Genomic DNA, 24732 nt, shown 5'->3' with positions numbered 1-24732 from the left:
GGAGGAGGGAGACACAGTTCAGAAGTTGCAAGGATTTACTGGAGCTGACTTGGTGGGAACCAGCACCCCTCAGACATGATCCCCTGGAGTGACCATGGAGGGGCTGGCAGTAGTGTTTGGGATGCTGTTTCCTCAGGAAGGGATAGTGAGCCACGCAGTCTACTTACACCTTTGAAACCAGGGGAAAACAGTGCTCTCAGCAAAAGTTAAGTACTTGTGTTTATTTTACCCCACCCCTAGCCCCCGAGCTGACTTCAGTGGTTGTTGATTTCCCTGCATCTGAGATACGTCTTGCTGTGCACCCTGAGCCATTCACCCAGCCTTGGAGAAGGAATAAATTAACAATTGGGGGAAAAGATAACCTGCCAGCTCCACTAAGCTGGGGAGTTCAGGACAGAAGCGACTTCTGTCTAGGCACAAACAGGCCACGAACTTTGAATACCTTCCATGCCTACATGGACCTGTGCAGGTCCATTTCAGGAGATTAGGCCTTGATTGGCAGACTGCAATGGTGTGTATGTGCTTGAGATCTGACTTCAACTGTTTCAGCTGTGTGGTGGAGAGGTGGGTTTTTAATGTTTGACACCACTATGCTATTAAACGAGGTCCTCACCTGCCCATATCAAGGGCCTGAGGACTGGTGGCCCCACCCACATCACCTAGCCACCCATTACAGGGGTCCAAGGACAAAGTGGTGCCTCCTAGTCCTTATAACCAAAAGCATTCGGTACCCATGTTCCAGCTGCACAACCCACCTACCTGTGCACTCTACATAAGAGGGAGACAGTTTCCTCGCAGACACTTGGGTGATAGTTGTCAGCCCCCTGCCTTTTCCAGAGTATGACCCCCTGATGCAAGCAGATACCTGTGCCTACACCAATCACCCCTGCCCCTCCAAGACTGTAGGACAGAGCCTGTACCACACACTGGATGAGCAACTACCTGGACAAGTGAGCTGAATCCATAGAAGAAAAGTGAATGGACTCCTGGGCTCATATACCTGGTAACAGGTCTAGCCATCTGGTAACAGGATGTTAGAACTTCAAAGGGGCAAATAATCAAGTTAGCTCACTCAAGCAGCCTATTCGGGCATATCAAAACAAAACAAATCAAGAAGGTAAGATACAGTAAGCAAACACAAAATAAACTAATACAATAACTTATAAATGGCTCAGAGACAACAGTCAATATCAAATCACATAAAGAAGCAGACAATTGCTTCAACAAGCTCTCAAAACAAAGAATCAAGGAATCCTCCAGATGAAGACATCTTCCTGGAATTACCAAACGTAGACTACAGAAGATTAATATACAGAACTCTTCAAGAGATCAGGGAGGTGATCACGCAAAACACACAAGCCGAAAAACACACAGATAAAACAGTTGAAGAAAGAAAAAGATTATTCAAGAACGTAATGAAAAATTCAATAGGCTGCAAGAATCTGTAGAGAGACAGAAATCGGAAATTCAGATTAACAATAAAATTACAGAATTAGAAAACTCAATAGAAAATTAGAGAAGCAGAATCAAGGAAGTGGAAGGCAAAATTAGTGAGATTGAAGATAAAACACTTGGCACCAATATAGTCAAAGAAAAATTAGATGAAATAATTTTTAAAAAAACTGAAGAAAATCTAAGAATCATGTGGGACCCTATCAAGAGAAATAACCTACGAGTGATTGGAGCATCAGAAAAGGGAGGGATAACAGAAAATATAGTGAGAATTGTTGAAGATATGTTGGCAGAAAACTTCCCTGATATCATGAAAGATGAGAAGATATCTACCCAAGATACTCATCGAACTCCACATGAGGTAGATCTCAAAAGAAAGTCACTAAGTCATGTTATAATCAAACTTTCCAAAACTGAAGATAAGGGGAGAATTTTAAGAGGGGCTAGGGATAAAGGAAAAGTCATCTTCAGAAGAAAAGTCAATAAGAACTACTCAGCAGAAACCATGTTAATGCTTTAGAGTTTGTTTTCTCAAGGCCAGGCACAAAATTCAGATGAATAAATGAATGAATTCAAGGCATCTTTTTAAATGAAATGATTTGTTTTCCTACCTTATAAAAGGTAGAATACTAGAAATAAGTAGAGATTTTTGGTATGCTTCATATTTTTAATAAGCTGAGTACCAAATATTGAATATACAGTGGATTAAAAAAAAAGAGAACATAACAGTTTTAGAAGAAATAGAATCAGAATGCTTTTTAGAAGGAATGATGGTGAGACTTTGACTTGCTTACTTGGCACACATCATCAGGAAAGACCAATCACTAGAGAAGGACAAAACATTTGGTAAAATGGAGGACTGGAAAAACAAGGGGAACTTTCAATGAGATGTGTAACATGATAGTCACTAGAATGGGCTCAAACATAACAAGTATCATGAAGATGGCATAGGACCTGACAAAGTTTTTTTTTCTGTTATACATAAGGTTGCCATGAGTCAGAGCCAACTCAACAGCAACTAACAACAAAATTGTAAAAGCTGCAAGGAAAGAGTTGTGAAATCAGAGAAGCTCCCTTTTACTGAGTGAATTTCACTCAGATAAAAATGTGATTGCTGTTATTCTTAGGTGCCATTGAGTGGATTTCAACTCATGGTGACCACAAGTGACAGATGAGAACTTCCCTCTAAGGTTTTCTTGGCTTTAAATATTTACAGAAGCAGATCTGCACCTCTTCCTCCCACAGAGACACTGGGTGTGTTCAAACCATCAACCTTTCAGTTAGCAGCCAAGCAGTTAACCGTTTGCACCACTAGGAATCCTTAAAAAAGTCATTAATCTATATATATATTTCAGAAACTAACACAAGAAGGTGCTCACTGTCAATAGTATGTTCCTACCCGAAAGGGAAATATCGATCTAATCCTCATAAACCGGTTATGGATTATATGCCAACAGAGGATTTAACTCTCCACCATTCTGATGTTGTTGGTTACTGATAAAACTCAGCACTGTCATTTACCCTTCTCATCAACTGACAACTCTGCTTCCTTCTCTCGCCTGCCTGAAACTTCTGCTATGATGTAGACGCCAAACACTGAGTCTTCTACAAAGTAGAAAAGTTTCAGTCTCATGAAATGGATTATACCAGGTTCTCTTAACTACTGATACTTTGAGAAATAGACTCATGACTTTGGAACTTAAGGAAGCATCACTTAGAACTGTCAGACTATATTAGAGGAATGAGTCAGAATTTCCAGGATTCCTTTTAGTCCAGGAGCAGATACCTTTGTGAGAGCAGACTGCTTAGCCAGCACCCAGAAAAACAAGAACTGATTACATGGGGCTGAATTAAGTGTATTTGTTAGAAATATTGTTGGTATCACTGTCTCTTAGGATCCAGGGACAAATATATACATATTTTTTAAATAATTTTTATTGAGCTTTAAGTGAACGTTTACAAATCAAGTCAGTCTGTCACGTATAAGCTTATATACACCTTACTCTATACTCCCACTTACTCTCCCCCTAATGAGTCAGCCCTTCCGGTCTCTCCTTTCATAACAATTTTGCCAGTTTCTAACCCTCTCTACCCTCCCATCTCCCCTCCAGACAGGAGATGCCAAGACAGTCTCAAGTGTCCACATGGTACAAGTAGCTCACTCTTCATCAGCATCTCTCTCCAACCCATTGTACAGTCCCTTCCATGTCTGATGAGTTGCCTTCGGGAATGGTTCCTGTCCTGGGCCAACAGACGGTTTGGGGACCATAACCGCCGGGATTCCTCTAGTCTCAGTCAGACCATTAAGTCTGGTCTTTTTATGAGAATTTGGGGTCTGCATCCCACTGATCTCCTGCTCCTTCAGGGGTTCTCTGTTGTGCTCCCTGTCAGGGCAGTCATCAGTTGTGGGTGGACACCATCTAGTTCTTCTGGTCTCAGGATGATGTAAGTCTCTGGTTCATGTGGCCCTGTCTGTCTCTTGGGCTCATAGTTGTCGTGTGACCTTGGTGTTCTTCATTCTCCTTTGATCCAGGTGGGTTGAGACCAATTGATGCATCTTCAATGGCCGCTTGTTAGAATTTAAGACCCCAGATGCCACATTTCAAAGTAGGATGCAGAATGTTTTCATAATAGTATTATTTTGCCAATTGACTTAGAAGTCCCCTTAAGCCATAGTCCCCAAACCTCCGCCCTTGCTTCGCTGACCTTTGAAGCATTCAGTTTATCCCGGAAACTTCTTTGCTTTTGGTTCAGTCCATTTGAGCTGACCTTCCCTGTATTGAGTCTTGTCCTTCCCTTCACCTAAAGTAGTTCTTATCTACTAACTAATCAGTAAAAAACTGTCTCCCACCCTCCCTCACTCCCCCCCTCGTAACCACAAAAGTATGTGTTCTTCTCAGTTTATACTATTTCTCAAGATCTTATAATAGTGGTCTTATACAATATTTGTCCTTTTGCCTCTGACTAATTTCGCTCAGCATAATGCCTTCCAGGTTCCTCCATGTTATAACATGTTTCACAGATTCGTCACTGTTCTTTATCGATGCGTAGTATTCCATTGTGTGAATATACCACAATTTATTTACCCATTCATCCGTTGATGGACACCTTGGTTGCTTCCAGCTTTTTGCTATTGTAAACAGTGCTGCAATAAACATGGGTGTGCATATATCTGTTTGTGTGAAGGTTCTTATTTCTCTAGGGTATATTCCGAGGAGTGGGATTTCTGGGTTGTATGGTAGTTCTATTTCTAACTGTTTAAGATAACGCCAGATAGATTTCCAAAGTGGTTGTACCATTTTACATTCCCACCAGCAGTGTATAAGAGTTCCAATCTCTCCGCAGCCTCTCCAACATTTATTATTTTGTGTTTTTTGGATTAATGCCAGCCTTGTTGGAGTGAGATGGAATCTCATTGTAGTTTTAATTTGCATTTCTCTACTGGCTAATGATCGAGAGCATTTTCTCATGTATCTGTTAGCTGCCTGAATATCTTCTTTAGTGAAGTGTGTGTTCATATCCTTTGCCCACTTCTTGATTGGGTTATTTGTCTTTTTGTGGTTGAGTTTTAACAGAATCATATAGATTTTAGAGATCAGGTGCTGGTTGGAGATGTCATAGCTGAAAATTCTTTCCCAGTCTGTAGGTGGTCTTTTTACTCTTTTGGTGAAGTCTTTAGATGAGCATAGGTGTTTGATTTTTAGGAGCTCCCAGTTGTCAGGTTTCCTTCATCATTTTTGGTAATGTTTTGTATTCTGTTTATGCCTTGTATTAGGGCTTCTAACATTGTCCCTATTTTTTCTTTCATGATCTTTATCGTTTTAGTCTTTATGTTTAGGTCTTTGATCCACTTGGAGTTAGTTTTTGTGCATGGTGTGAGGTATGGGTCCTGTTTAATTTTTTTTGCAAATGGATATCCAGTTATGCCAACACCATTTGTTCAAAAGACTATCTTTTCCCCAATTAACTGACACTGGGCCTTTGTCAAATATCAGCTGCTCATATGTGGATGGATTTATATCTGGGTTCTCAATTCTGTTCCACTGGTCTATGTGCCTGTTGTTGTACCAGTACCAGGCTGTTTTGACTACTGTGGCTGTATAATAGGTTCTGAAATCAGGTAGAGTGAGGCCTCCCACTTTCTCCTTCTTTTTCAGTAATGCTTTACTTATCCAAGGCTTCTTCCCCTTCCATATGAAGTTGGTGATTTCTTTCTCTATCACCTTAAAAAATGACATTGGAATTTGGATCGGAAGTGCATTGTATGTATAGATGGCTTTTGGTAGAATAGACATTTTTACTATGTTGTCTTCCTATCCATGAGCAAGGTATGTTTTTCCACTTAAGCATGTCCTTTTTAATTTCTTGTAGTAGAGCTTTGCAGTTTTCTTTGTATAGGTCTTTTACATCCTTGGTAAGACTTATTCCTAAGTATCTTATCTTCTTGGGGGCTACTGTGAATGGTATTGATTTGGTGATTTCCTCTTCAATGGTCTTTTTGTTGATGTAGAGGAATCCAAGTGATTTTTGTATGTTTATCTTATAACCTGAGACTCTGCCAAACTCTTCTATTAGTTTCAGTAGTTTTCTGGAGGATTCGTTGGGGTTTTCTGTGTATAAGATAATGTCATCTGCAAATAGAGATAATTTTACTTCCTCTTTGCCAATCCGGATGCCCTTTGTTTCTTTGTCTAGCCTAATTGCTCTGGCTAGGACTTGTAGCACAATGTTGAATAAGAGCGGTGATAAAGAGCATCCTCGTGTGGTTCCCGTTCTCAAGGGAAATGCTTTCAGGTTCTCTCCGTTTAGAGTGATGTTGGCTGTTGGCTTTGCATAGATGCCCTTTATTATGTTGAGGAATTTTCCTTCAATTCCTATTTTGGTGAGAGTTTTTATCATAAATGGGTGTTGGACTTTGTCAAATGCCTTTTCTGCATCCATTGATAAGATCATGTGGTTTTTGTCTTTTGTTTTATTTATATGGTGGATTACATTAATGGTTTTTCTAATATTAAACCAGCCTTGCATACCTGGTATAAATCCCACTTGATTGTGGTGAGTTATTCTTTTGATATGTTGTTGAATTCTCTTGGCTAGAATATTGTTGAGAATTTTTGCATCTATGTTCATGAGGGATATAGGTCTGTAATTTTCTTTTTTTGTGATGTCTTTACCTGGTTTTGGTATCAGGGGGATGGTGGCTTCATAGAATGAGTTGGGTAGTATTCCGTCGTTTTCTATGCTTTGAAATACCTTTAGTAGTAGTGGTGTTAACTCTTTGAAAGTTTCGTAGAACTCTGCAGTGAAGCCATCCGGGCCAGGGCTTTTTTTTTGTTGGAATTGTTTTGATTACCGTTTCAATCTCTTTTTTTGTTATGGGTCTATTTAGTTGTTCTACTTCTGAATGTGTTAGTTTAGGTAGGTAGTGTTTTTCCAAGAATTCATCCATTTCTTCTAGGTTTGCAAATTTGTTAGAGTACAATTTTTCGTAATAATCTGATATGATTCTTTTAATTTCAGTTGGGTCTGTTGTGATGTGGCCCTTTCCGTTTCTTATTCGGGTTATTTGTTTCCTTTCCTGTATTTCTTTAGTCAGTCTAGCCAATGGTTTATCAATTTTGTTAATTTTTTCAAAGAACCAGCTTTTGGCTTTGTTAATTCTTTCAATTGTTTTTCTGTTCTCTAATTCATTTAGTTCAGCTCTAATTTTTATTATTTGTTTTCTTCTGGTGCCTGATGGATTCTTTTGTTGCTCACTTTCCATTTGTTCAATTTGTAGGGACAGTTCTCTGATTTTGTCTCTTTCTTCTTTTTGTATGTGTGCATTTATCGATATAAATTGGCCTCTGAGCACTGCTTTTGCTGTGTCCCAGAGGTTTTGATAGGAAGTATTTTCATTCTCGTTGCATTCTATGAATTTCCTTATTCCCTCCTTGATGTCTTCTATAACCCAGTCTTTTTTCAGGAGGGTATTGTTCAGTTTCCAAGTATTTGATTTCTTTTCCCTAGTTTTTCTGTTATTGATTTCTACTTTTATTGCCTTGTGGTCTGAGAAGATGCTTTGTAATATTTCAATGTTTTGGATTCTGCAAAGGTTTGTTTTATGACCTAATATGTGGTCTATTCTAGAGAATGTTCCATGTGCACTAGAAAAAAAAGTACACTTTGCAGCAGTTGGGTGGAGAGTTCTGTATAAGTCAATGAGGTCAAGTTGGTTGATTGTTGTAATTAGGTCTTCTGTGTCTCTATTGAGCTTCTTACTGGATGTCCTGTCCTTTTCCGAAAGTGGTGTGTTGAAGTCTCCTACTATAATTGTGGAGGTGTCTATCTCACTTTTCAGTTCTGTTAAAATTTGATTTATGTATCTTGCCGCCCTGTCATTGGGTGCATAAATATTTAATATGGTTATATCTTCCTGGTCAATTGTCCCTTTTATCATTATGTAGTGTCCTTCTTTATCCTTTGTGGTAGATTTAAGTTTAAAGTCTATTTTGTCAGAAATTAATATTGCTACTCCTCTTGTTTTTTGCTTATTGTTTGCTTGATATATTTTTTTCCATCCTTTGAGTTTTAGTTTGTTTGTGTCTCTAAGTCTAAGGTGTGTCTCTTGTAGGCAGCATATAGACGGATCGTGTTTCTTTATCCAGTCCGAGACTCTCTGTCTCTTTATTGGTGCATTTAGTCCATTTACATTCAGCGTAATTATAGATAAATAAGTGTTTAGTGTTGTCATTTTGATGCCTTTTTATGTGTGTTGTTGACAATTTCATTTTTCCACTTACTTTTTTGTGCTGAGACGTTTTTCTTTGTAAATTGTGAGATCCTCATTTTCATAGTATTTGACTTTATGTTTGTTGAGTTGTTACGTTTTTCTTGGCTTTTATTTTTTAGTTATGGAGTTGTTATACCCCTTTGTGGTTACCTTAATATTTACCCCTATTTTTCTAAGTAAAAACCTAACTTGTATTGTTCTATATCGTCTTGTATCCCTCTCCATATGGCAGTTCTATGCCACCTGTATTTACTCCCTCTTTTTGATTATTGTGATCTTTTACATATTGACTTCAAGGATTCCCTGTTATGAGCTTTTTTTTTTTTTACAGTTAATCTTAATTTGTTTTTGTGATTTCCCTATTTGAGTTGATATCAGGATGTTCTGTTCTGTGACCTTGTGTTGTGCTGGTGTCTGATATTATTGGTTTTCTGACCAAACAATTTCCTTTAGTATTTCTTGTAGCTTTGGTTTGGTTTTTGCAAATTCTCTAAGCTTGTGTTCATCTGTAAATATCTTAATTTCGGCTTCATATTTCAGACAGAGTTTTGCTGGATATATGATCCTTGGCTGGCAGTTTTTCTCCTTCAGTGCTCTGTATATGTCATCCCATTCCCTTCTTGCCTGCATGGTTTCTGCTGAATAGTCTGAACTTATTCTTATTGATTCTCCCTTTAAGGAGACCTTTCTTTTATCCCTGGCTGCTTTTAATTTTTCTCTTTATCTTTGGTTTTGCAAGTTTGATGATAATATGTGTTGGTGTTTTTCTTTTTGGATCAATCTTAAATGGGGTTCGATGAGCATCTTGGATAGATATCCTTTCGCCTTTCATGATGTCAGGGAAGTTTTCTGTCAGCAGGTCTTCAACTATTCTCTCTGTGTTTTCTGTCCTCCCTCCCTGTTCTGGGACTCCAATCACACGCAAGTTATCCTTCTTGATAGAGTCCCACATGATTCTTAGGGTTTCTTCATTTTTTTTAATTCTTTTATCTGATTTTTTTTCAGCTATGTTGGTGTTAATTCCCTGGTCCTCTAGATTTCCCACTCTGCATTCTAATTGCTCGAGTCTGCTCCTCTGACTTTCTATTGCGTTGTTTAATTCTGTAATTTTATTGTCAATCTTTTGGATTTCTGCATGCTGTCTCTGTATGGATTCTTGTAACTTACTAATTTTTCCACTATGTTCTTGAATAATCTTTTTGAGTTCTTCAACTGTTTTATCAGTGTGTTCCTTGGCTTTTTCTGCAGTTTGCCTTATTTCATTTCTGAAGTCATCCCTGATGTCTTGAAGCATTCTGTAAATTAGTTTTTTATATTCTGTATCTGATAATTCCAGTATAGTATCTTCATTTGGGAAAGATTTTGATTCTTTTGTTTGGGGGGTTGGAGAAGTTGTCATGGTCTGCTTCTTTATGTGGTTTGATATCGACTGCTGTCTCCGAGCCATCTGTAAGGTATAGTAGTGATTTATTCTATATTTGCTTACTGAGTCTTATCTTGTTTTGTTTTCTTTCAGTATACGTGGATGGGCTACTAGATTGTGCTGTCTTGTTTGTTGTAGCCCTTGACTTACTTATGACCTATTACCAGCTGGTCTGGGTTGTTGCCAGATATATATGCCTGGGTCTATTCACTATTCTTGAGTAGAATCTGATTTTGGGTCATCAAGTGTGTGCTGCACCCTAACACCTATCCACCTCGAGAAGTAGTGGTGATAGTTGTGTGCACCAGATTCTATTAGCAGCTGGGATTCACACTCCGGGGGGGGGGGGCAGGATGCTGACAGGCTTCCCCCAAGTGTTAGTGAGGTAGGTGTGTCTCTATTCCTATAGCACCTTGGTGGGAGGGCTCTGCAGGTGTACCTTAGGCCCCCAATGCAAGTACCTCTACTGATTGGTAGGTGTCACCCTCCTTAGACCCCTAAGGCAAGAGGCTAGGTGGTCTGGGGGGAGCTTTAGCCCTCAGTTCCCTGTTGTGGGTCAGTGAGGGCTCTGTTGAATAAGCAGAGATATCAGACCTGGAAAACTTGTTTTTCCAGTAAATCCGCTAAAAAAATGCAGTCAGATCCCTAACAGAATTGCCTTTGCATTATAATAGCCACCTTGTTCCCTGTGAGGATGAAAGCTGGAGATTTGGATCATATATGCTTGGCTGGAGCTGGTTCTGTGTTTTTAGTCCAATTAGGGAAGGATTTTTGGTCCCTGGGTTTTTTGTGGTTGCTTCTCTCAGGCCAGAAGAATGGGTTAGGAAAAGACCAAAGGAAAAGCAAAGCCGCGGAGCCGGAGCTGTTCTCCCTCTGGCTCAGGAAATTCCAATGTTAATGAAGCCACCTGGGAAGGGGAGGGAAGGGTTCAGAAAAATAGAAGAGAGTAGCACCCCGGAATACAGCCAGAGTTGCTTATCTTGCTTGGGATGACTATTTTATCTGAGATTCCCAAGGGGCGTGTCGCCTATGTGGGCTGGCTGTGTGGAGATTGTCCCCGAGGGTCTGGCCCGCTGAAGCTGCGGTCGAATCCTCTGCTGCCAGTCCAAAGCCCAGCGTCAAGGTTCCCCTGCTGGGACGGTGCACTCCCAGCTCCAAAACCAGTCACTGCCTCCCGGGGACTTCTCCTCCCACTAGCCGTGTAGCCACGCTGCCCTCGCGGACCAGCTGGGCCCCCTCCCGGGGTCAGTTCAGGGGGGTAGGGCTGCACCCCATGTTTGCACCATCACAGATGTCGTGTTCAGCTTCCCTGTGCCCAGTCCTAAGCCCGGCGCCAAGGTTACCTGACTGGGACTCTGGCTCCAGGCTCCGAAAATAGTCGCTGCTTCCCCGTAGTTGTTCGTTCTCCATCTCTGTCACTCAGGTCAACTCTTTAAATTTGTGTTTGTTGTTCAGGGTTCGTAGATTGTCATGTATGTGATCGATTCACTTGTTTTTCCGAGTCTTTGTTGCAAGAGGGATCCGAGGTAGCGTCTACCTAATCAGCCATCTTGCAGGTTTTTTAAACATTTTATTTGGAAATAATTTTAAACTAACCCAAAAGTTACAAATATAAGTAGTAAAGAATATCCCTTTATCTTTTAAGCAGATTCACTTATTGATAACATTTTACCCATTTGTTTTATTTATTTATTTATTTTTCCTCACTGGTTTTCTGTGTCTCTGTGTCTCTTTCTAAAAGTCTGGGAGTATATACACATTTTTGAGAATCAGTTACTTCCACCATGGCCCTTAACTCTTCTTCTTCTTTTTTTTTTTTTTAATAATTTTTATTGTGCTTTAAGTGCAAGTTTACAAATCAAGTCAGTCTGTCACCTGTAAAGTTATATACACCTTACTAAGTTATATACCCCTTACTACATACTCCCAATTACTCTCTCCGTAATGAAACAGTCTGCTTCCTCCTTTTAGTCTCTTTTCGTGACCATTTTGCCAGCTTCTAACCCCCTCTACCCTCCCATCTCCCCTCCAGACAGGAGATGCCAACATAGTCTCAAGTGTCCACCTGATGCAAGTAGCTCACTGCTCATCCAACATCTCTCTCCAACCCATTGTCCAGTCCAATCCATGTGTAACGAGTTGGCTTCGGGAATGGTTCCTGTCCTGGGCCTGCAGAAGGTTTGGGGACCATGACCACTGGGGTCCTTCTAGTCTCAGTCAGACCATTAAGTATGGTCTTTTTATGAGAATTTGGAGTCTGCATCCCACTGCTCTCCTGCTCCATCAGGGCTTCTCTGTTGTGTTCCCTGTCAGGGCAGTCATCAGTTGTGGCCGGGCACCATTTCATTCTTCTGGTCTCAGGATGATGTAGTCTCTAGTTCATGTAGCCCTGTCTGCCTCTTGGGCTCATAATTACCTTGTGTCTTTGGTCTTCTTCCTTCTCCTTTGATTCAGGTGGGTTGAGACTCATTGATGCATCTTAGATGGCCGCTTGCTAGCATTTAAGACCCCAGACACCACACTTCAAAGTGGGATGCAGAATGTTTGCTTAATAGGTTTTATTTTGTCAATTGTCTTAGACGTCATGGCCCTTAATTCTTAAATACTTATATATTCCTTAAGAATAAAAATATTCTCTTATACCACTGCCATAGAGTTTCAGTTTTGTCAGTTACGATTTAGATATAATGTGTGCAACATGGATTCTTCATAGCCTTTTCCCTTTCTAAGGTCAGGTGTTGCATTTAGTTAATTAAAAAAACACAAAATAGTTTTGAAATATTCTTTGTTCTGAGGATTGTCAGGGATTGAACTGAACTGAGATGTGTGACGTTTTTAAGAGATCAGTGTGCTTCTGCCTCATGTGTTTATGCTATTGGAGGAAAAGCATTTAGCCCCAGTTTTGTGTATAATTTGATTTCTGCAATTATAGTACAGTAGACAAGGTGTTCACAATGACGAATGAGTTGGATACTTCATATTCTCAATATTTTTATGCCATTGTAGCCTCTCATACTTTAGAGCAGCTGTAGATCCCACAAAACAGAATTTGTAGGTGAGAAAAAGAGGTCGTTCAAAACAGTTATTCCTGTTCAACAGCAAGAGGCATGCGGATGCCCTGACCTATTTCCAAGTGCCTGACACCACTGCATGAAGGAGATGAGACTAGAGAGTTCTCCTGTAGCGAAGCAAATGCTGGTCTCTGGCTGCTTTGTTTTCACTTGGTTACATTGAGAATTTTCATGGAAAATCACCTTGTAGTTAAAAAAAGTAAACTTAAAAATAATATCTGTAGTGTTGTACATTCATTTTCTACATTCATCAGAGATCAGAGTTTTCCTCTTTCATTCTTAAGAAAATTTCCTTAGGATTTGTCTATAGTACACTTCTGATGCCAACAAATTATCTGAAAATGTCTTTATTTCCCTTTCACTTGTGAAGGTATTTTCCCAGGATACAGAATTTTGTTTGCAAGGCTTTTTTTCCTTGTAGCTCTTTAAAGCTGTTCCACTGTCTTCTGGTCTCCGTGCTTTCTGATGAGTAGTCCGCGATCATACAGATCATTGATCCTCTGTATGTGATTTATCATTTTTCTTTACCTGCTTTCAAGATCTTTTCTTCATTTTTAGTTTTCAGCAGTTTGACTATTATGTGCCAAAGCATGGTTTTCTTTTAATTTATCTCGTTTGGGCTTTACTGAGCTTCTTCAGTCTGTAAATTTATGACTTTCACCAAGTTTGGGAAAATTTTAGCCATCATTACTTCAAGCATTTTTTCTTTCCAATTTCTCTCTGCCCTCCTTGTAAGAAAAGTGTATTACACCTTTTCACATTATCCACAGATCCCTCAGACTTTTTAAATTTATTTTTAATCCTGTTTCTTCCTCAGATTGAATCACTGTTATGGATCTATTTTTGAATTCACTGACTCTTCCATTTGTCATCCCTTTTATGCTGTTCGGAAACCCTGGTGACATAGTGGTTAAGAGCTATGGCTGCTAACCAAAAGGTCAGCAGTTTGAATTCACCAGGCGCTCCTTGGAAACTCTATGGGGCAGTTCTACTCTGTCCTGTAGGGTCGCTATGAGTTGGAACTCACTCAGTGACAATGGGTTTTGGGTTTTTTTTTATTATGCTATTTAGCACATCCAATAAATTTTTTCTGTCATGTATCTTTCAGGTAAAATTTTCCTTTTAAAATGTTTTCTATTTCTTTGCTGAAATTTCCTATACTTTTATTTGGTATGAGTATATTTTCTTTTATATCACTGAGCATAGTTGTAATAGCTGCTTTTTGTCTCATGATTTGAAAATCTGGGTCATTTGAGAGCTTACCTCAACCCTTCAGACGTGGCTAATATTTTCCTGGTTCTTCATATGTCAAGTAACACTTAAGCTCATAGAACAAAATAACCATATTTGCATTTTTAATTAAATAATACAATAGGTTTTTAAATTATTATTTGTTTACAAAGATATATTTATTAGAATGTACCTGATTTATTTAAAAAGAGCAGCAGCAGGTAGAAATACACACATCTCTGTAATTATTGTTTTGAACAAGTGTGTTCCTTATGCTAATAAAACCATTTTCTCACAGGTGAAATAAATTAGGGATTATTAGCATTTCAAAAGAGATTTTCTACTTCACAGAAATTTCATGGGAGAATTCCTTTCATTTAGATGGAAGGATTTTCACATATTTTAAAATACAGCAGAACCTTTTCTTCTAATGAAATACCAGGCTAAAGCCTGATGTGTGAACCCTCCTAGGCAGTTTAACAATTGTTGCTGTTACTAGGTGCCATTGAGTTGGTTCCTGCTCACAACGACTGCATGTACAACAGAAGAAAACACTGCCCGGTCCTGGGCCATCCTTACAATCATTATGTTTGAGCCTATTGTTGCAGCTATTTTGTGTCAGTCTGTCTTGTTGGGATGTTCTTCTTTTTCACTGAACTTCTGCTTTACCAAACATGATGTCCTTCTCCAGGGACTGGTCCCTCCTGATAACATGTCCACAGTACATGAGATGAAGTCTCACCATCCTTGCTTCTAAGGATCATTCTGGCTGTACTTCTTCCAAGACACATTTGTTTATTCTTCTGGCAAACCATGGTGTATTCAGTATTCTTCACCAACACCATAATTCAAAGGTATCAGGTCTTTGGTATTCCTTATTCATTGTCCAACTTTTGCATGCATATGAGGCAACTGAAAATCCCTTAGCTTGGATCAGGCACACCTTAGTCTTTAAAGGGACATCTTTGCTTTTTCACACTTTAAAGAGGTCTTTTGCAACAGGTTTGCCCAATGCAATACATCATTTGATTTCTTGACTGCTGTTTCCGTGGGTATTGATTGTGGATCCAAGTAAAATGAAATCCTTGATAACTTCAGTATTTTCTCCATTTAGAACAATAAACATCATGGTAACCTTAACAATAACAATAAGATGCCCTATTGCCCCCGATTTGGGGTCCCTGAGCTCTACTTCTGGGTTCTGAGACACTTTTTCAGAATCCTTGGGGCTACTAGTAGCACAGTTTGAAATCAATGCATTTAAGATGGTTTTGTTTCTGAAAATTGAATTAACAAACAACTTTCAGGGCCATCTGTCATATCAAGAAATTGGCTCATAAGAAAAAAAAAGAAAGGGCAAGTGATGAATTATGAAAGGGTTTCCTTTAGCTTTGTTTTTAATATCATTTTTGTTTCAAGGCCTGTAAGTGTCCACTTAGGCTGCTTATCTGTCCTCTTTAAGCACTGTTTACCAGAGGACATAGCTCTAAGTGTGGATTCATGTGGATATCTTGGTTACATGTCATAATCCTATTTTTAAATAATGTCTCTTAGAATTCCAATAGTTGAACAGATATCATCTCAGAATCCTCAGAGTCCCTTTCAGGTTGTTTTCCGCAGATTGTCTCCCTGCTCTTATGGATCAATATCTCAATGTGAGGTGTAGTTGAGAGCTATATTAGATACCCCATTCACTGGCAGAGTTGGAACACAACTTAGATTTCTAAAATTTTCCATCTTGTTTCAAACCATTGGTTTTGCTTTAATTTTTTTTTCAATTCTTTTGAATTTTCAATGGTATTCAACAATAAAGACCTCAGTAGCCATTGTTCATGACAGATAGAAAATGGTGACTGAAGAGTCCGTTACACAACATTTTTTATATCTAGTTCTTATTCTCATGTTACCATAGCTGTGGTTGAAATGCAAAACAGTAAAGCCACATTGTAAAAACACAACTCAGGAAGAGAGAGAAAGGGTCCAAATCTCTTCTTTTTAAATTGTCCCCTCCATATGGAGATATTCTTGAAAGGAAGAGGACCAGCCAGTGTGCCCTCTCCGAATTCTCAGTCTTTCTCTTTCTTAAGTCCTTATGTTTGTGTGCTACACATCCTTTATTTTAGAAGGAAGATGTGTTTTACTGAAATGCTTTCTACTGCCTTCATACCTAAAACAAAAAACCAAAACCACTGCGTTCGATTCAATTCTGACTCACAGCGACCCTACAGGACAGAGTGGAACTGTCCCATAGGGTTCCAAGGAGCACCTGGTGGATTTGAACTGCCGACCTTTTTGGTTAGCAGCAGTAGCTCTTAACCACTATGCCACCATGGTTTCCTTCATATCTAATGCAATGAAAAATAAAATTATAATTAAGGACCTATGCTCTACATGTGCTTTACTTTATCAGTGTCTGAAATCAAGCTTTGCCTTTAGAATATGGATAACAATTTGCAATCATTATTTCCTCACGTGTTTTAAAGTTCTTTCTTTACAACCATGTTTTTTTCTTTTTTACAGCCTATAAAAAAAAATAACAGTAACAAATTCAAATACCACCAATGACAGTATCAACATTTACTACCACTACTCAGAATCAGTGTAAGTTACCTGTAAACAATTTTTAGTTAAAAACCAACTTTGATTTTTGAGAGTTGTGTGTGTGTGTGTCTGTGTGTAAAATACAACTTTTTTTATAAGGCAGCTGATATTACTTCCTACACAGGTGTTGTTCTTAAACTCCCATTTTAAATTCCATGTAAACTTGAAGTCATAGAATAACTAAATTGAACTCTAATTTCAGAGTGCTCACAGCATGCATTTTTATTGCATATATTACATACATATAAAAAACCATAAACCCCTTGCCGTCAAGTCGATTACAACTCATAGCAACCCTATGGGACAGAGTAGAACTGTTCCATAGGGTTTCCAAGGAGTAGTTGATGGACTTGAACTGCTGACCTTTTGGTTAGCAGATGAGCTCTTCCACACTGAGCCACGAGGCCTCCATTATATACGTATACAACAAAATTTTTATAAGATTTTTAGTGAGATAGTTGTAACCTCCGCCTTACCTGTTCTGTTTTACTGTTCTTTCTGAACCTCCTTTCCTGGTCCTTCCCCTCCCATACCTCACTTATCCTAATTATCACGCTAGGACTCAAACTCAGTATGATGGATCCTACAGGACGTGTTCTGTAGTAAATTTTGACATAAGAACCCACGGCTAGAAGTCATCGCCCCTGACTGCAGGTCCTGAGGATGAGACGACTGATGCCTCTAATGAGTTGCTAACGAGGGAGATAAGTTCTGAACAAGACTATGAATTTAGGAGCATTTGTGTGCACACCCCTCTTGTCCTTGTTTTGCTTTGAGTTTCTGCTCCTTTATATTTTGTTGGGGCTGACCTAAGTTAATGAAATTTTTCTAATGGAAGAGGTGGGCATGTTTGAGGATGAGGGTGAGGTTGGGGAAAAAGAAAGAGTAATTGCAGGACTCTCCTGCTCTATGAACACCACACAATTGAGAACTATTATTAAAGAGAGTGACATTCAGATGGATAGAAACTGAAGGAAGGACTTGTATATCATGGCTTCTTACATAAATAATGTATCGATATGAAAATGCCTTGGCATTGTGGTGTGATGTGATTATAAGACTTGTAGTTAAATACTGCCTGACCTAGTGATATAATACCAAACCAAAAAGCAAACTCATTGCCTTTGAGTTGATTCCAGCTCAGAGACCCTATGAGTGATACAGTAAAGCCCCTTAAAAACCAGAATTTGGCATAAGAAATCAAGAATTTCTTTACTAGTGAAATTTAATAATACATTTAAAATAAAATTGAATTTACATTCACTGAGTAGATCAGATACCTCTGCACCTATATGATATACATGCCCTGAAAAGAAAACTTAAATCTTTGAAACAGTGAGTAGCTTTAGGTGTAGAGTAGATTGATCAGTGATACAGCTCAATTTATTTCATGTTTGTGATTTTCTTCTACTTAAAGTCATCAGTTTCACCAGACAAGAATTTCTACTTTAATAAAAAATTGATGTTATTTGGCTTTACCTGTTCTAAGGGATTCGAGCGTAGTATTCCAAGTTCCTACCTTAAAAGAAAAGACATTTGTTGGATCTTACTTCCTATTTGCAATACAGTTTTGAGCATATTTAGTTAAGTGTGTGTGTGTGTATGTGTGTGTGTACGTGCATACACATATATGTGCTTGCAATAGCCTTCATAGCTGCAACTCTCCTTCATACAGGCAAGGCCATGATATCTTACCAGGAGTCAAGGGCAGGCATATGAACTATCACCAACAACTCCATTTGAAACATAACTTTTGCTTTATGTTTTTCTGGAGGACTGTAAAATAGTTCAGCAGAGTGTGTATGATTGAGATGTGGTTGCTTCAAGGGGGCTTTCTAGTATTGCTGGGCAGTAACTGCTGGGATAATAGTTCTCCGCATCTGGCCTGATCTCCAGCTTCACGCCCTTTATCCTTCTTGCTCCAGAATGGAGCTTGTCCAAACCAAAGCCAGTGGACTGACTTCACTCTGCCCATCTCCTCAAGGTCTTTGGGCATTTGTCTGTGTGCTCAAGGCAGTTGAACTTCAGATGTTTTTCAAGTTTTCCTTTGTTCAGACATAGTCACGGCAGGCTGTGTGTCTCTCTGAGCAGTACACTTGTCTGGGCAGAGACAAATGAAGACAAAGCCTAAGGTTCTCCAAGGAGTCCAGAGACAGCAGGACCGTCAAGAAGAGATTAGACTTTTCTTTCTTACTGAAGGAACCTAAATGTGATTTCATATCCACAGGTCACCCATAAAGTGACAGACTGATTACATTGTTGTTCCATAGATCCCTGACCTATCAGAAGGGACAAAGCAGGAATCTGGAGTAGTCTACTGGGTGCTGGGAGAGGGACGGGTTGCTGAAATCACCACTGCTAACTCAAAAACTGTGGCCACCTCCATGGACTTACAGCATTTACACTGGTCCCAATTCTTTTTCTTTTCAAAAACACAGAAATGTTAAAGAAATGTGCCCTCTTTCAAGTACCTACTGTGAAAGAATTGTTGTGACTTTTTTTTTTGGTCTCCAAGGGCTGTAAGAGTGATTACCAGTTGTGGGTCAGTTCTGGCAAGAAAGAGGCCCCATTCCCACTCATTGGTAAGTGGCAGGGAACTCTACGGTGGGGTTGACTGAATTCAAAATTATAACTCTAAAGTCTGAAAGTATTGATTGTTTGGTCTTAAGTTTAAATATCCTTTGGAGTAAAAACTTCTCACAATATCCATTCATACATCTAATAAATAAATTATGAAGCTTTACTCTATCCCAGGGAATAAATAATAACATCTCTTCATTCAGCAGCTTGTGGTCAAGTTGGGGAGAAAAATGTGAATTTTTCCTCTCTGCTTTTTCACTTGACATACAGCCCTGTCTTGATCAACCTCTCCTTATTTTTTATGAAAGCAATACGGATTGAAATTTCTTTTCCCCATACATCATATTTTATATTCCATTCTTGAATTATTCTGTTCCATTTTCTAACTACGAAGTAGCCTCTTGTTTTGTAAGGCTCATCTAAAATCCAGCAGGTCTCTCTATCCAACTATAAGTATTTACTGAATAGCTGCTCAGGGCCCAGAACTTTTCTCAGGATGATAGGGAAAATGAGATAATCATATCTAGATTCCTGAAGTCTTCTCTGACGACCAGCCTACGCTTTGGCATTTTATATTTTACAGGCTGAGTTTTCCAACATTTGTTCTTGAAATTATTGATAGATTACAGTTCTCCTGAAATAGTTATTAGAATCGTTTAGCTTAAAAAAAAAAAAAATTCTTGGATTAGCAAGTTTATTTAGTGTGGTTAAAAGAAATAGAGCAAATAAAATAAAAGAAGTGACAGGCTCTGTAGCAGACCTTGCCATGGGGCGATGGTGAGAACTGATTGCCGCTAGAAATCCTGTGGGGTGTTCCCTCTTACCTACATTATCTTCTAAATTCTTTCCACCATCCTGTGAGGCCATTGCTGTGTCATTCAGGATGTTCCCAAGCGATCTGAATAATCTAAACACCAAGGTTTTTAGGATTCACAGAGTGCATGTTCTCCGTCTCAGAATATAACAAATCAAGTACACAGCTGAGGACCAAAATCCTGTTTCATATTTTGTATTAATGTCAACATCTTTTTAAAAGTCGTTCCACAATAAAAATACATGAATAAAAATCAGACAAATACTTCAAATATATTTATTTTAATAAAATGTGTTCATTTAGATGAAATGAATGTAGGTGGTAACTTCTAAGCTTAGAACAGCTTCAGGCACCACTGCTGACTCTGTGGAGTCTCAATCTTCCGTCATTTACGAGAGTCCTTTAACAGCCATTCTGTACATGGATTTTCATGTGTTTTCACTTCTCAGTTGTGGATTAGCTCCTGGTTACCCTGATGAATTTGTTTTGTTGCTTTCCTGGAAGCTTCTTTGTGGCTGTAGTTCTTGTTATGAACTGAGCTGTCATATTGTATTTATACCAGGAGAAAGGGAAAGGCAAGAGCTCACCACGCTACAGTCAGTCAGAACTAGAAGAAAGGGAGTGTTTGCTCTCTTCTTAAAAAGCTCAATCTATGTTGCAGCGCAGGGTCTCTGAGAATTCGATGGAGAGGAAGCCATTGGAAGCATGAAAGAGCAAAAGATATCATTTGGCGGTCAACACCTAATGATTGAGGGTTCCGCTTCACTCTGTTAATACTGTTTTGTAGTTGGCTCCTGGGTTTCCAATACTCTGCAGCCTTACCTCTAATTCTGCCTGTGAGGGCCACCCTCACACCAGCGGGGCGTGGTGGGGGAGAAGGTAAGCATAAGGGCAACTCTCCCTGCTGCTCTGGCTATAGCATTAACGAAATGTAATGAAATACCTGTTAAATGGACATCTGTGTTAGAGAAGAGTGATCATAGTGAGTCTTGACATACATAGTCCAATTATTTAAAGGACATTAACCCACCGATGTTTATGAATATATTAATTAGTTACTGTGATCTGTACAAATCTATGTAATATTGATGTTATGTGTTTTAAATGATGCATTTAGGCTGGAGGTTGGTCAGGTAATTTACCTAAGCTGCTCAGATCTAGTTAGTTTCTAAGCAGAAACTAGAAGGCTTTAAATATTCTCAGATGGAAACATAGCAAAAGTCAACACGGTGTAGTGCACAATCTGATCTATACTTTACAATCAGGGAAATATATTTTAAAGACTATTTTCTCTTTAGTTTTTTTAAACACCTTTCTTGGGCTCCTGCTTTCTGCACGGTTTCCCCCTTGAGAGCACACGCAGGAGACACAGCCTTCTTTATCCCAGAAGTGCAGCACGCCAGTGTGGTGCACGTGGGTGCTGTAAGGTAGCTTTGATCACACTCATCACCAGTCGGCCTGAATCTGTATGTACATGTTTCTTTGTATAGGACATGAACATCCCTAACCAAAAAAAACCCAGTGCCGTCGAGTGGATTCCAACTCATAGCGACCCTATGAGACAGAGTAGAACTGCCCCATAGAGTTTCCAAGGAGAACCTGGCAGATTCGAACTGCTGACCCTTTGGTTAGCAGCCGTAGCACTTAACCACTATGCCACCAGGTTTTCCACTACAGAATAATAGTGAGCCATCTTCAAGTCATGGCACTTTTGCCACACCGCCCAAGGGGCTCCATATCTTCATCCACCCTCCAGGAGCCCTTCTTACTGGAGGAGCTATTACCAGAGATGGAAGGTCAGTTCGTCCTGAAGCTCAGGTACCTACTGAAGGGCCAGGAGCAGAAAGGTGAGTCCCCTTCCCTCCTGGCAGGTGCCTTCTCTCAGCTCATGTCTCCATTTCTGGAAACAAAATCGTGACACAGAGCTGATTCTCCATGCCAGGGAGAAGGGCAGTGTAGGCAAGGATCCAATCTTCACCAAGAATGAGACTGAGAGAAATGTCAAGGGCCTGTCCTCCAGAACCAACTCACTTCTAGAAAGCTTCTTTTTATTCCTACAGGTAATAGCTCCCTTCTCTGTATCCCTGGAGCCCATCATACATATTTTAATTGGGAATGTACATATCTGTGTGTCTCATTAGAATTTGAGCTTCTTAAGGCCTGGAAACTCATGTTTTCCCCATCTCAGGGCTTCCTTTGGGATCTAGGCCACAGCAGAAAGTGACTTATGACTGCCTAGCTTAGACACACCTGGAATGGAGGAACTTCAGTGGAGCAAAAGAGTTTTGGAGTTTTATTGGAATCTCTTCTGAGCTTGGGCTAAAGTGGCCTCTCAGTTCTACCTTCACAGCGAGCCACATGGACCAAGCTCACTTTCCCTGTATGCTTCTGACTGAGGTCTAGAATGGAGCAGGGCTAAGTGTTTATGGTTGGGGGCTTTTTAATCTTCCTTCTTACCATTCTTTTTCCTACTATTCCTGTATTCTCCCATCAATGTTTCTTTTCCTAAAGAAAATGTATTATTAATTTGGGAAATAGTGTGCCCAGAAAAGAATTTATACTCAAAGTGGTTTTGTTGTTATGATAGTTATTCTATAAGCACAAAGTTTCATATATTTTTTAATATTCATATCCTAATTAAAAACAGGAGGAAACACTACTCAAGTCTTGCCAGGACTGTTTAAGAAAGGCTGGGTTTCTATCAGATTAGCTTGTTAAGTCACCCCATGGTTTTCATGAGAATAGCATGTATTTTCACTCATCACAGAGGCAACATGGACACTCACACCAGATAATGTATATAACAAAAGGTCCAGCTCAGCCCGAAAGTCCTTTTGAGAAAGGACAGAACTTAGTTTATACTTTGTCCTCTGTTTATGTCACAGAATAGCTTTATATATAGTTTAAATCAAGGGATAGAGCAATGTTCTTAAGAGGTATTAAAGCTAAATAACTGAATACATTTGGATAGTTCTAGAAATAATAAAATGTCATGGGTAGGGACCTCAGCAGGGTACAACTACTTCACCTATATATTAACCTTTACGTTCAACATTTGCACATGTTGACATTGCTGGTTGTATAGGAATCCCTTCCTGGATTGAAGAATGTGTTTGTTTTCCTTCAGACTTTTAAAACGATGAAGTGTGAATGTTAGGGCAGGAAGAAAGAGTCTTAGTTAGGTGGAATGGTGCCAATCCTTCATGACTGCATACCCTCCGGAGGGTGCTAAGCCAAATGGAGAAGGGGATGGAGTCTGCTTTTAGAGGAGGAGACTGATGTCTTGATTGCCTTGGGCCCTCTGAGTGAGGAAAATCGTTCTGAACAAGGTTACTATGTGCTGTGCCTTGAGCTGAGGAATACATTATACATTTCATCCATTTTAGTACTCAGTTCCATGAGATGTCATGTTAAAGTTGAGGAACCTGAAGTTCAAAGAGATTGAGTAATTTGTTCCCGTACCTGGCAGAACCCTCTGATCCAGCACCGCAAGTACTGCACCTAAGGTTATACTTGCCACATTCTAGAAAAGCCAAGTCAATGGGCATTTAAGGATATTTGGTGAAATATTGCTCATCTGTTTTTCCTCCCACAACTTGGCTCATCTGTGGACTTGTTTAGTGTATAGTTATAAGCAGGTGAAGAAAATACTAGGATACCTTATCATAGCTGAGTAGTAGAAAAGACCTCTTGGAACTCAGGTTTTCATTGCTGACCACCTGATATTAGAAAAGCTCTTCTTGTTCAGCATTCCTTTGACAGGGACTGTTGGGTAGCTAAAAATCATCTCTGGGTAGCATGGATGGGTGTTACAAGAAACAAGGCCACCTGGGTTCTCATCACACAGCCAGCATTTAAAGGTGACTTCCCAAGAACGCTGTCCTCAGGGGGAGGCACATCGTCCATGGAACTGCCTGAGGGTTGTGGCCCCTTGGAGTGAAGGAGTTATAGGCTGCCCAGAAGGTGGGATCAGGGAGGTTGAGTCATGAAGGGCAGATCTTTTTGATAAGAGTTCACAATAGTCAGGTATTCAGAAAGCCAAAGAGGATATCTAGAGGGGTAAGACTTACCGTAAAGGTAGATGATTATCAAACTCTACTTGATTTTGATACCACATTTTTTAGCTTTTCAAATGGGATCTGATTCCTCACTGATTGTATTTAACATCAGTGAGCTTGTACCACCAAGCACTAGGTGCCTCAGGAGGCACTGCAACAGGAGCAGATAGCACCTGTAGGAAGTGTCACCTCCAGAAGAATTGATCCTGAGTCTGATCAAGCCTCCAGATTTAACTATCCATTTATAGAATAAGGGGGAAAAACGACACATTAACACCACAAGAATGTAATCCACCTACCCAGGACGGGGGAAATTCTACACAATGAATGACTCCATTTCTCTCTCTTCTAGCCCTAGCAAACACAAACAATATGCTCTGCAAATGAAAACAGTGGAAACAAGTTTAAGTGAATTAAACTACTACTTCTATTTTTTTTTTTCCTAGATGCAGGCCAGAAGACAGGTGAAAGGAAATGACCTATGATAAACTACCAGGACAAAGAATGCACAGCTGTACCATCCCCCAAGCCGGAGAAGCTTTTTGGAGTTCCCCTCAAAGATGTTTGTCCGAATGATGACCCGCCCACTCCTGTCCAGGTAGATCTTCTTTTGAATTTCTGCGCCCCCCCTGAGGAGGGAGATTGAAGAAGGGAAAGCTCTGGAAGGGCGCGTGCTCTCATCCAAAACTATTCCAAACTGGAGAAAGCACTAGACAGCCCCTGGCTTTAGC

General features: G+C 39.6%; 1 protein-coding gene across 1 annotated transcript in view; it reads left to right on the top strand.

Annotated features, from left to right (window-relative positions):
* The window catches only part of LOC126076824 (rho GTPase-activating protein 20-like), a 155879-nt gene extending 131399 nt beyond the window's left edge, over positions 1–24480 (top strand). Inside the window, exon 7 of the mRNA XM_049885449.1 lies at positions 24448–24480. The gene's annotated coding sequence lies outside the window, so the exon portion shown is untranslated. The remainder of the gene's footprint in view (positions 1–24447) is intronic.
* Positions 24481–24732: the final 252 nt, after the last annotated feature.

The sequence above is a fragment of the Elephas maximus genome, chromosome 5 (genome assembly GCF_024166365.1).
Source record: "Elephas maximus indicus isolate mEleMax1 chromosome 5, mEleMax1 primary haplotype, whole genome shotgun sequence".
In the NCBI taxonomy this organism is placed as follows: domain Eukaryota; kingdom Metazoa; phylum Chordata; class Mammalia; order Proboscidea; family Elephantidae; genus Elephas; species Elephas maximus.
This window is presented reverse-complemented; position numbering and strand designations above follow the sequence as displayed.